This window comes from Pelobates fuscus, chromosome 10, assembly GCF_036172605.1.
Source record: "Pelobates fuscus isolate aPelFus1 chromosome 10, aPelFus1.pri, whole genome shotgun sequence".
In the NCBI taxonomy this organism is placed as follows: Eukaryota; Metazoa; Chordata; class Amphibia; order Anura; family Pelobatidae; genus Pelobates; species Pelobates fuscus.
Genome location: NC_086326.1, coordinates 7,332,874 through 7,342,982, shown reverse-complemented (window position 1 = coordinate 7,342,982; position 10,109 = coordinate 7,332,874).

Below are 10,109 nucleotides of genomic sequence, written 5' to 3'. Positions count from 1 at the left end.
CCCACAGCCTGGTCTAAAAATCATAATGTGTAAGGCGTCGGGGGGGGGGGGGGGGGGGAGGAGAGAAGCGTTCTGTGCCATGCGATCTGTGGTCACTTGGGTCTGTTAGGTTTCAGGTGCCACTATTGCGCTAAACACAACTCCAGAGGATCAAGAAAAATTATATAATCTACTTAACGTTAAATATTTTGCCCTAATGATACTAATGCTACCCAAACACACCACCAGAAAAACAAAAATTACAAAATCTCGAAATGTGTTTTGAAACCCTTTTATTTTGAAGCTTATGTAGGATTTAAGAAGAATGTGTCGCCAATCTTTTTCTTTTAGTTTTTTAATTATAAAGACCCGTGTGCTTCTTTTCCCAATACTGATAGCCTTGTAATGGTCACCTGACACCAATAATTAATATGGTTTTTATCACTTTATTTTATTAAGGCATTTGATTAGGGTGGTACAGAATAAAGACAGGGAGATGAATGAGTTTCATACAAGATGGGGATATCACAATATGGTTTAATATCTCTTAAATATGACTGCCTCGTTTTTTTAGTAAGATATAAATATGCTAATTTCGCTGCGCTAAGAAGTATACAATCTCCCACTGCGGCACAACAACGACATCAGGCACACAAATTGACATAACCAAACGGGTAGTTTGGTAGGAATTAGGGGCTAGGGGATGTACCATGGTGAGGAAACACTGTAGCGGAGAGCTGATTTCTCACAGCTTAACTCCACCAGTATATCCAGAGAATGTAGGAACAAGTAATAAATCCAACAGGGTAACCAGCAAAATCAGCAATATAATCCAAGTATATCCCATCACCTTTCCCAATAACTGGACGACACACAGTATCAGGAGTAGAACTGAGCTTTACTTGCAACATTCCTGCTTTTATGAGATTCTCCCATGCAAGGGAGGGATTCACATTAATTATACATTGCACCAATCATGTCATCGTTACCTCCCACACATCTCCTCCCCTTAGCTTAACAGATGATATAATTATCCTGTACATATTTTTCCCCACTTTCTGGATGTACCCCAAATATGTGTGCTATACCTTTAAATAATTAAAGGTAGCCCTGATCTGGGTGAGAAACATATCCAAAAATCACCCAGATCAGACTATGGGTTCAGGAGTTATGGGAAGGTAAAGTTTTGACCGACCGCATGGGCAAAAATGCCGAAAATAGTTCCATGAAATCTGGCCCTGCGGTCGGTCTCCGTTCGTGCCCTAAAACTCCTGAATTGCTATGTTAAACCTAATGGGTTCGGTAACCGGATGAATCCCCTAATTCGTAGGATTCATCCTACCGAACGATGGTACTTTCTGCCGTCCTGGAGGTCTCAGCGGTGTTCGGTTAGTTGAGTGTCCGTTTTGAGTTCCAGACACTCGACGACCAAACACCGCTGAAGTTCGTGCGTAAGATGGCCGCCGCCACGTGTTCCATGCTACCGAAATGGCGGCCATCCGTAGATTATAACAGCCAGTTCGTATGAATACAGGGAATGAGCGAGCGATCAGGGAGGTGAATTAGATGAATAATATACTTCATGGTGGTCTGGGTGTTCGGTACTTTATTCGTATACCGAACACAGTACGTCCATATACGGTGCAATGTCAATTCGTATATCCCAGGCAAGGAAAGACGCTGCAGTGCCAATACATAAAACCATAAGTAAAACAATATAAGGGGACAGCCAAAAAGGGGTTCCGCTACAAACACCACACATTTATATTAGATAGGGTATGGTAACTTGCTTGTAAGTACTACATATTATGTGAATCAGGTGAGAGTAGGCTGGTATTCCCTGTTAACCATCGTTAAAAGGCACCTGAGCAAATGGGATGCTGAACTATGTGATATTGATGCTTGCTATTCACAGGGCTAGGAAACCAGAAACCGTGGCAGCGTAAGATAAATGCAAAGTTAAATACGCTGAGCTGTCTTACTGAACAAGCTGTGAACCACTGGGGAACAGAATGTGACCCATAGCTGCGTCAAACATGTGAGATAGCAGGGGACCATGGCTGCATAATCTTTTGCGTACTCTTTTTTTACAGAGTGTGCATTAATGGGCTGCGTATAAAACAAATGCAGAATCGGGTCTGTAAAATGTGTAGTTATCAGGCCGCATGGCGTCTGTCCTGGATCCAGGTTTGTATGCCCAGCCTACACCAATTTTTGGAAACGAGTGAGGGTAGCCCTGAGGTGACAAAGTAAGTGTAGGTTCATATTCAGCTTGTAGGTAGCATAACGGGAAAGAGTTACTCTGACAGTTCAGGTGTGGTCGCCTGGTAATATGCAAGCTCTTATTTGGGAGCGTTAGCTAGTGGGATCTGCAGATCCGAGAGTCTACAGTCAACCAATACCCTTACTGGCTTGGGAGGCCTTGTGCTAGGAGATGGGAAGGTGCGTTCATGGGGGGGGGGCACCCTCCAACCCCAGACCTTGAGGAAGGCCTGCACCTTCGGTCCACATACTCGTTAACTTCGAAAGGCCGGGTCTTCCCTCTGTCGGGTGCCAGGGTAGGCCCAGGTGTTTTGCATCAGGCCTCCTGCGATGTGGTCAGTGTCTTGGAGGTGGTCTCAGTTTGGTCTTTGGCCCAGGTCGGCATTTGCGATGATTAGTGGCAGTGGTTCTGTGTGGTTTGCCCATGGGAGGGCCCTTCCATCTCCGCTCCTCCATGCCTCTCACCTCCCCCTCTGGGTTAGGTTGTTCCTGCTTGCTGCAGTGCTCCAGATGCTCCCAAATCTTTTAAAGATGTCCGGTTGCACAAGATAACATTCCGTTGGCTTTTGCCCCTGGCCACCAGGCTGTATTAGTATAGGCGAGGTTCGCTGGATTGCACCTGCCATGTTGTAGGCTAGATAGTTCAGCCGGGGCCAGCGTTGCCATGTGCCGCGGGTAGATGGGGACTTGGATAACCCCCGCCGGTCCATGAGGGGTGAGGGAGGGGTGAGGACAGGAGCCCAGGCTAATGGTTGCTGCGTGTTGTGGTCAAGGGAGAGCGGCTGTCTCTCCCGCGATAACCACGCATGTCTCACTTAAGGCTAGGCCGCACGGCTCTTACGCAGCTCCGTCTGGGCTAATTTTAAGATTCGGGTACCCTTGTGTGCGCAGTCGGATGCAGGTCAGCCCTCTGGTCACAGAAAGTAGTGTCTGGCAGGGTAATTGTCAGTGAAGGCTAAGTTTATACCCGTTAATGTCGGAGCTGCGAACAAGTACGTCCGGCTATCAGGCCCTGCCCCCAAAATAAATAATAAATATGCTAAACATTGCTCTGTTCTGCCCCCTCCCACCTTCCAGCCATTTCTGTTCCTTGCTGGTGAGTTTCCGTGGCCTAAAATCCATGTGTACGTCCAATCTACACGTTCAGCGTTATGCCATGAAGTGGAAAGTTCAACTATAACGATAAAATAGCTGAACTGAGAAAACGATTTAGTAGAATTTTTCTAATTTGCCTATTTTGGCCTAGATTTTAAAATTCACTTTGAATTCCTAGCAATTCTAATATCCCTTTAAATTGGCAATTTAACATTTAAGGCCAGAGTTGCCAACTTGGAAGCACAGCTGAATCTGTGCATTTTGCCAGCTGAAATTAACTTTGAATTCTTACTGAAGTAAAGACCCCCGTTGAAAGACGCGTTAAATCCTGGGGCTGATGAAGAATTATTACGTTTGTGTTTTTCCCTCTTTGATGCTTCCTTCCTGTATTGCGAGGCACATAACTAAATATTTATACAGATGTTTATCTTCCAATGTGCCCATTAATTGTGCAGAACGGATAGCGCTTGGCACCTCTCCACCAGGCCCAATTCATCATCTCAGGCATTCTGGGATATAGTGTTATACGTAACAATTCCTCTGGACACACAGGGAAATATACAGAACAAAACAAATGGTATGTTTTCAGAGAGATGTCCAATTATAGGGCACTGTAGTATCTTGTAATGTTGTTTTGATCGGATAACAGAATTCTAGAACGCCAATCTTTAAAACGTTTCATAAAAATGAAATAATACACGGGATTAAGGTGAAACATTCGCCCAGCGGACATGCCTTACACAAATTTTATACACAGCACTTGATGGAGCAATGTAACATTCTGACACAATCAGTTGGTATTTATCACCGACAACTGTTTTATTTACTAAAAATAACTCCTAGCTTTTCAGCCAACAATTCTCAATAAATGTTTATTCATTTACGCTGTGTATAATTTATTGGGTTCATTTCCTTATCTTGGAACAAGAAAATGGCAGATACAATACGTCGATGTTGGGCAGTGCAGGGATGATGTGAGGCGGGTGCACAAATTGGGGTTCTGCACAGCGGCTACTACAGAATCTCGGCAACCGGTAAATATCTGTAACGACAAGACTGGTAAATACTCGTCAACCGGTAAATATCTGTAACGACAAGACTGGTAAATACTCGGCAACCGGTAAATATCTGTAACGACAAGACTGGTAAATACTCGGCAACCGGTAAATATCTGTAACGACAAGACTGGTAAATACTCGGCAACCGGTAAACATCTGTAACGACAAGACTGGTAAATACTCGGCAACCGGTAAATATCTGTAACGACAAGACTGGTAAATACTCGGCAACCGGTAAACATCTGTAACGACAAGACTGGTGAATACTCGGCAACCGGTAAATATCTGTAACGACAAGACTGGTAAATACTCGGCAACCGGTAAATATCTGTAACGACAAGACTGGTAAATACTCGTCAACCGGTAAATATCTGTAACGACAAGACTGGTAAATACTCGGCAACCGGTAAATATCTGTAATGACAAGACTGGTAAATACTCGTCAACCGGTAAATATCTGTAACGACAAGACTGGTAAATACTCGTCAACCGGTAAATATCTAATGACAAGACTGGTGAATACTCGGCAACAGGTAAATATCTGTAATGACAAGGCTGGTAAATACTCGTCAACCGGTAAATATTTGTAACGACAAGACTGGTAAATACTCGGCAACCGGTAAATATCTAATGACAAGGCTGGTAAATACTCGGCAACCGGTAAATATCTAATGACAAGACTGGTGAATACTCGGCAACCGGTAAACATCTGTAACGACAAGACTGGTAAATACTCGGCAACCGGTAAATATCTAATGACAAGACTGGTAAATACTCGGCAACCGGTAAATATCTAATGACAAGACTGGTAAATACTCGGCAACCGGTAAATATCTGTAATGACAAGACTGGTAAATACTCGGCATGCTGTAAGTATGGTGTAACTGTGCTGTTTGGAGGTGATCCACAAGTCATGCCACTCCTCATACCGCCTCTTTGGCCACAAAATAAACATCTGCACCATTTCACTAGGCGCTGGCTCACGATCAGGGTCTTACCTGAGGTGGGAGTCCGGTAGGCAGAGATTTGTGCTCACTATTGCAGATAAACACAGTCCAAGGTGATAAGGTTAGAAACCACCAGGACTGGGAATCTGTGCACGTCAGAGGTCAGGATAAACAAGGAGAGAAGTGCCGGGGTCAATCTGGAGAACAAGTATCAGGAGTCAAAACAGGAACCACACGATCACCAGAATCAAAGAACTGACAGTTCTCAGGGCAAGGCAGTGTTTAAATACCCGGTTGATTAGTGATCTGCCTCAGGTGAAGCACAGGTATCAGCCACAGATAGAGTCCAGCCCCCCAGTGCTGCAGACAAAGCCAGGAATAACAAAGATAGAACATATTTAAAAGAATGAAATCCCTTGTTGGGCACCTCTGAGCCTGGATGTTACAGTGACATGCTCACCTTGATCCAGTGATTTTAGCAAGACTCTGCGTGTATGATCACAATCGTGATACAATGTTGCTTGAGGCAGATAGACACCAATTGCTATATTCTATCTCTGATTGGATGCCCACCCGCATTCTGAAACTTAAAGGACCACTCTAGGCACCCAGACCACTTCAGCTTAATGAGGTGGTCTGGGAGAGAAACTGCTATGTTTATACTGAGGGTTAATCCAGCCCTCAAATCCTCTAGTGGCTGTCTCATTGACAGCCGCTAGAGGCGCTTGCGTGCTTCTCACTGTGAAAATCACGCAAGCGTTGTAAATGCTTTCCTATGCGACCGGCTGAATGCGAGCGCGGCTCCTGCCGCGCATGCGCATTCAGCCGATGACGTCGCAAGGAAGAAGGAGAGGAGGAGGAAAGCTCCCCGCCCGGCGCTGGAGAAAGAGGTAAGTTTAACCCCTTCCTCCCCCCAGAGCCCGGCGGGAGTGGGTCCCTGAGGGTGGGGGCACCATCAGGGCACTCTAGTGCCAGGAAAACGAGTATGTTTTCCTGGCACTAGAGTGGTCCTTTAATCTCTCTAAAACTGAGTTTCTTATTTTTCCTCCTCAGAACAATGATCCTCCTCCTACAATCACCCTGCAGGTTGACGGTACCTGCCTCACCCCATCCTTTCAAGCTCGCTGTCTTGGTGTCATTTTTGATCCTGGCCTCACCTTTGTGCCTCATGTCCAGTCTGTTGCTAAAACCTGTCGATTCCAACTTAAAAACATTGCCTGCATCCGCCCCTTTCTTACGCAAGATGCTGCCAAGGAGCTTGTTCATGCTCTAGTAATCTCTTGCATCGATTACTGCAATTCTCTCCTAATTGGTCTCCCCAGAAGCTGTACTGCCCTGCTACTATCTGTGATGAATGCTGCTGCAAGGCTGATCTTTCTCTCCTGTCGCTCCTCTCACACCTCACCCCTCTGTCGATCCTTACACTGGCTTCCTGTCCCCTACAGATGTCAATTTAAAATACTAACCCTTACCTATAAAGCTCTAACCAACTCTAGCCCCTCTTACATTTCCCCACTGATTCATAGGTATGTCCCCTCTCGGTTTCTCCGCTCTACTGGTGACCTTCTCCTGTCTGCTGCTCGCACCCTTACTGCAAATTCACGCCTGCAATACTTCTCATGGGCGGCTCCTTTCCTATGGAACAGCCTGCCTACCCCTGTCAGACTCTCCCTTAGTCTTCAATCCTTTAAGAAGTCCCTCAAATCCCATCTTTTCAGGATTACTTATGGCCTCCAAGAGTAACTTCTATCTCTCAAACCTTCCTCTCGCTCTCTCCTAGAGGGCCACACTCCACTCTCACCTCCAGTTCTGCTACTTTCCCACCCTGTCTATTTGCTGTCTCCCTCAATACCCTTCCTATTGTGTTTTTATACCCCATCTCCTCTAGACTGTAAGCTCGTTTGAGCAGGTCCTCAACTACCTATTGTTCCTGTTACATTTTGTTATTGTCTCATTTGGTAAATTCCACTTTTATTGTAAAGTGCTGCGGCATAAGCTGGCGCTATATAAATAATAACAAATAATAATAATAGACATTGCTTTACAGGAAATCATCATCTAATCTGCTGGTCTATCCATGAGGGATTTGCAGCTTTTATCCAGAGTATTGATAACAAGTATAACGTAAGAATAGTTAAAGTAGTTAGACAGAAGTAGTGTATGATATCCTTAAATGTGAGTAACTCCTAAGCAAGTCAGCCACTGTGTCAGGACGATGCTCATTATTCAAGCTCGGTATAACAAATATCGCAAAATGCTAAAGATTAGGCACAGGCTTATACAGCGCAATTAACACTATGAGTTGTAGATTATTGTATCATGCTGGGTAAACCACCTAGTCCGCACCTCACCATTATTGCCTCTGGTTACACCAGTGGAGGCCGAAAGAGCGTGCAGGCGTGAATGGTCACCTTATTAGTGACCCCCACAGTGCTGAGCAGAGCGCGTCATACAAAGTGTAGGTAACTATAGAGGTTGGCATTCTGGGTTAGATATAGGAGAGGGCATGGTAAATAAAACATTTACACAGTCTGTCCATGGTATGTGGATGTGCAGCTGCTGCCGCTATCTGAGTAGTTCTCAGGGTATGAGTGCAGTCCCATGGACCCTGGAGAAACGGAAATTATTAATAGATTGGGAAAACCGTAACATTTTCAGGGTTATTCATTAATGTGTAAATTGTTGTGAATTTAAAGAAAATAATTAAGTCGGCTGTTTTGGCCTCAAACGTGAAATTATTTCGAATTCCTTTTAATTCCCTCCTTACTAAGTAACCGTGTCTGAATGCGCTGGTTACGTCTCCAGTACTCAGAGTAAAGTTCTGGCAATATTGGTTTCCATGGCAATAAGTGTTAGACATTGCTACATATAGTCTTGGAGATGGTCTCGGTGCCTGCCGATTCAGCAGGCTGTGGGCTTAGTGTCGACATTTCTAGCCACAAACAGTATCAATCAATTACCAATACAGGGAAATGATCAATCTACATATATACAGAGATTGCACCGGCAGATAGCTAATCCGCCTGTCGGTATGCCCATAAAGAAAGCAAACATTATTTTTCCATTATTTTCTTTATAAAGTAGCCTCATATTCCCTACACATTCCTACTCACTGTTAGTCTTTATTGCTCCCACTGGAAGGCTATACCAGGTATCTACTACCCTTTCTATATCACTGTTACTGCTCCCACTGGAAGGCTACTCCAGGTATCTACTACCCTTTCTATATCACTGTTACTGCTCCCACTGGAAGGCTATTCCAGGTATCTACTACCCTTTCTATATCACTGTTACTGCTCCCACTGGAAGGCTATTCCAGGTAGCTACTACCCTTTCTATATCACTGTTACTGCTCCCACTGGAAGGCTATTCCAGGTATCTACTACCCTTTCTATATCACTGTTACTGCTCCCGCTGGAAGGCTATTCCTGGTATCTACTACCCTTTCTATATCACTGTTACTGCTCCCACTGGAAGGCTATTCCAGGTATCTACTACCCTTTCTATATCACTGTTACTGCTCCCACTGGAAGGCTATTCCAGGTATCTACTACCCTTTCTATATCACTGTTACTGCTCCCACTGGAAGGCTATTCCAGGTATCTACTACCCTTTCTATATCACTGTTACTGCTCCCACTGGAAGGCTATTCCAGGTATCTACTACCCTTTCTATATCACTGTTACTGCTCCCACTGGAAGGCTATTCCAGGTAGCTACTACCCTTTCTATATCACTGTTACTGCTCCCACTGGAAGGCTATTCCAGGTATCTACTACCCTTTCTATATCACTGTTACTGCTCCCGCTGGAAGGCTATTCCTGGTATCTACTACCCTTTCTATATCACTGTTACTGCTCCCACTGGAAGGCTATTCCAGGTATCTACTACCCTTTCTATATCACTGTTACTGCTCCCGCTGGAAGGCTATTCCAGGTATCTACTACCCTTTCTATATTACTGTTCCTGCTCCCACTGGAAGGCTATTCCTGGTATCTACTACCCTTTCTATATTACTGTTACTGCTCCCACTGGAAGGCTATTCCTGGTATCTACTACCCTTTCTATATTACTGTTACTGCCCAGGTATTTACTACTCTGTAAACACCGGAACCCCCTCTTCTACAGTGAGTAGAAGCGACAGAGAGCTGTACAGATGAGGTATTTTTCCAAATGGCTGGGAGACAGATAACAAGCATTAAAATAAATGCTGGGAATTTTCTGCATTTGGAAACAGTTCCATCAATGACTCGGAGAGTTCTCTCCTTGTACAAGGACTGTCTGGTACAGGATGGGTTAAAAGGTTTAAGACATTGCTCTCCCTGTGTCCTTCTCTCTTTCAAATAATTAATTGGAATCCAGATTGGTGGCTGATGGCAGGGGATGTGAAATAATCTGCTGATTCAGAGCCACGGCACATAAAGGAGAGAGAACGTTCAATATGTTCTTCTCCTGTGCGATTGTCTGCATCCCAAGGGCAAGGACTGAGCTCCAGGGACAGAATATAGAGTCCATACGGAGATCCTGGCCTGTGAAATGGCACAGCTAGAGCGTGGGATGGTAAGGCTGGAATCAGGTATTGCATGCTAAGTCATTAACATTTTCCCTCTTAACATTTTCCCTCTTCATATAGCATGGCTTACCATCATACCACCCATCCCATAATATCGTACCTCCCATTATACATCCCATCCCACCCACAGTACATCCCATTCTTCATACCTTACATCCCATCCCATCATACATCTCATTGTGCATCCCATCATCCT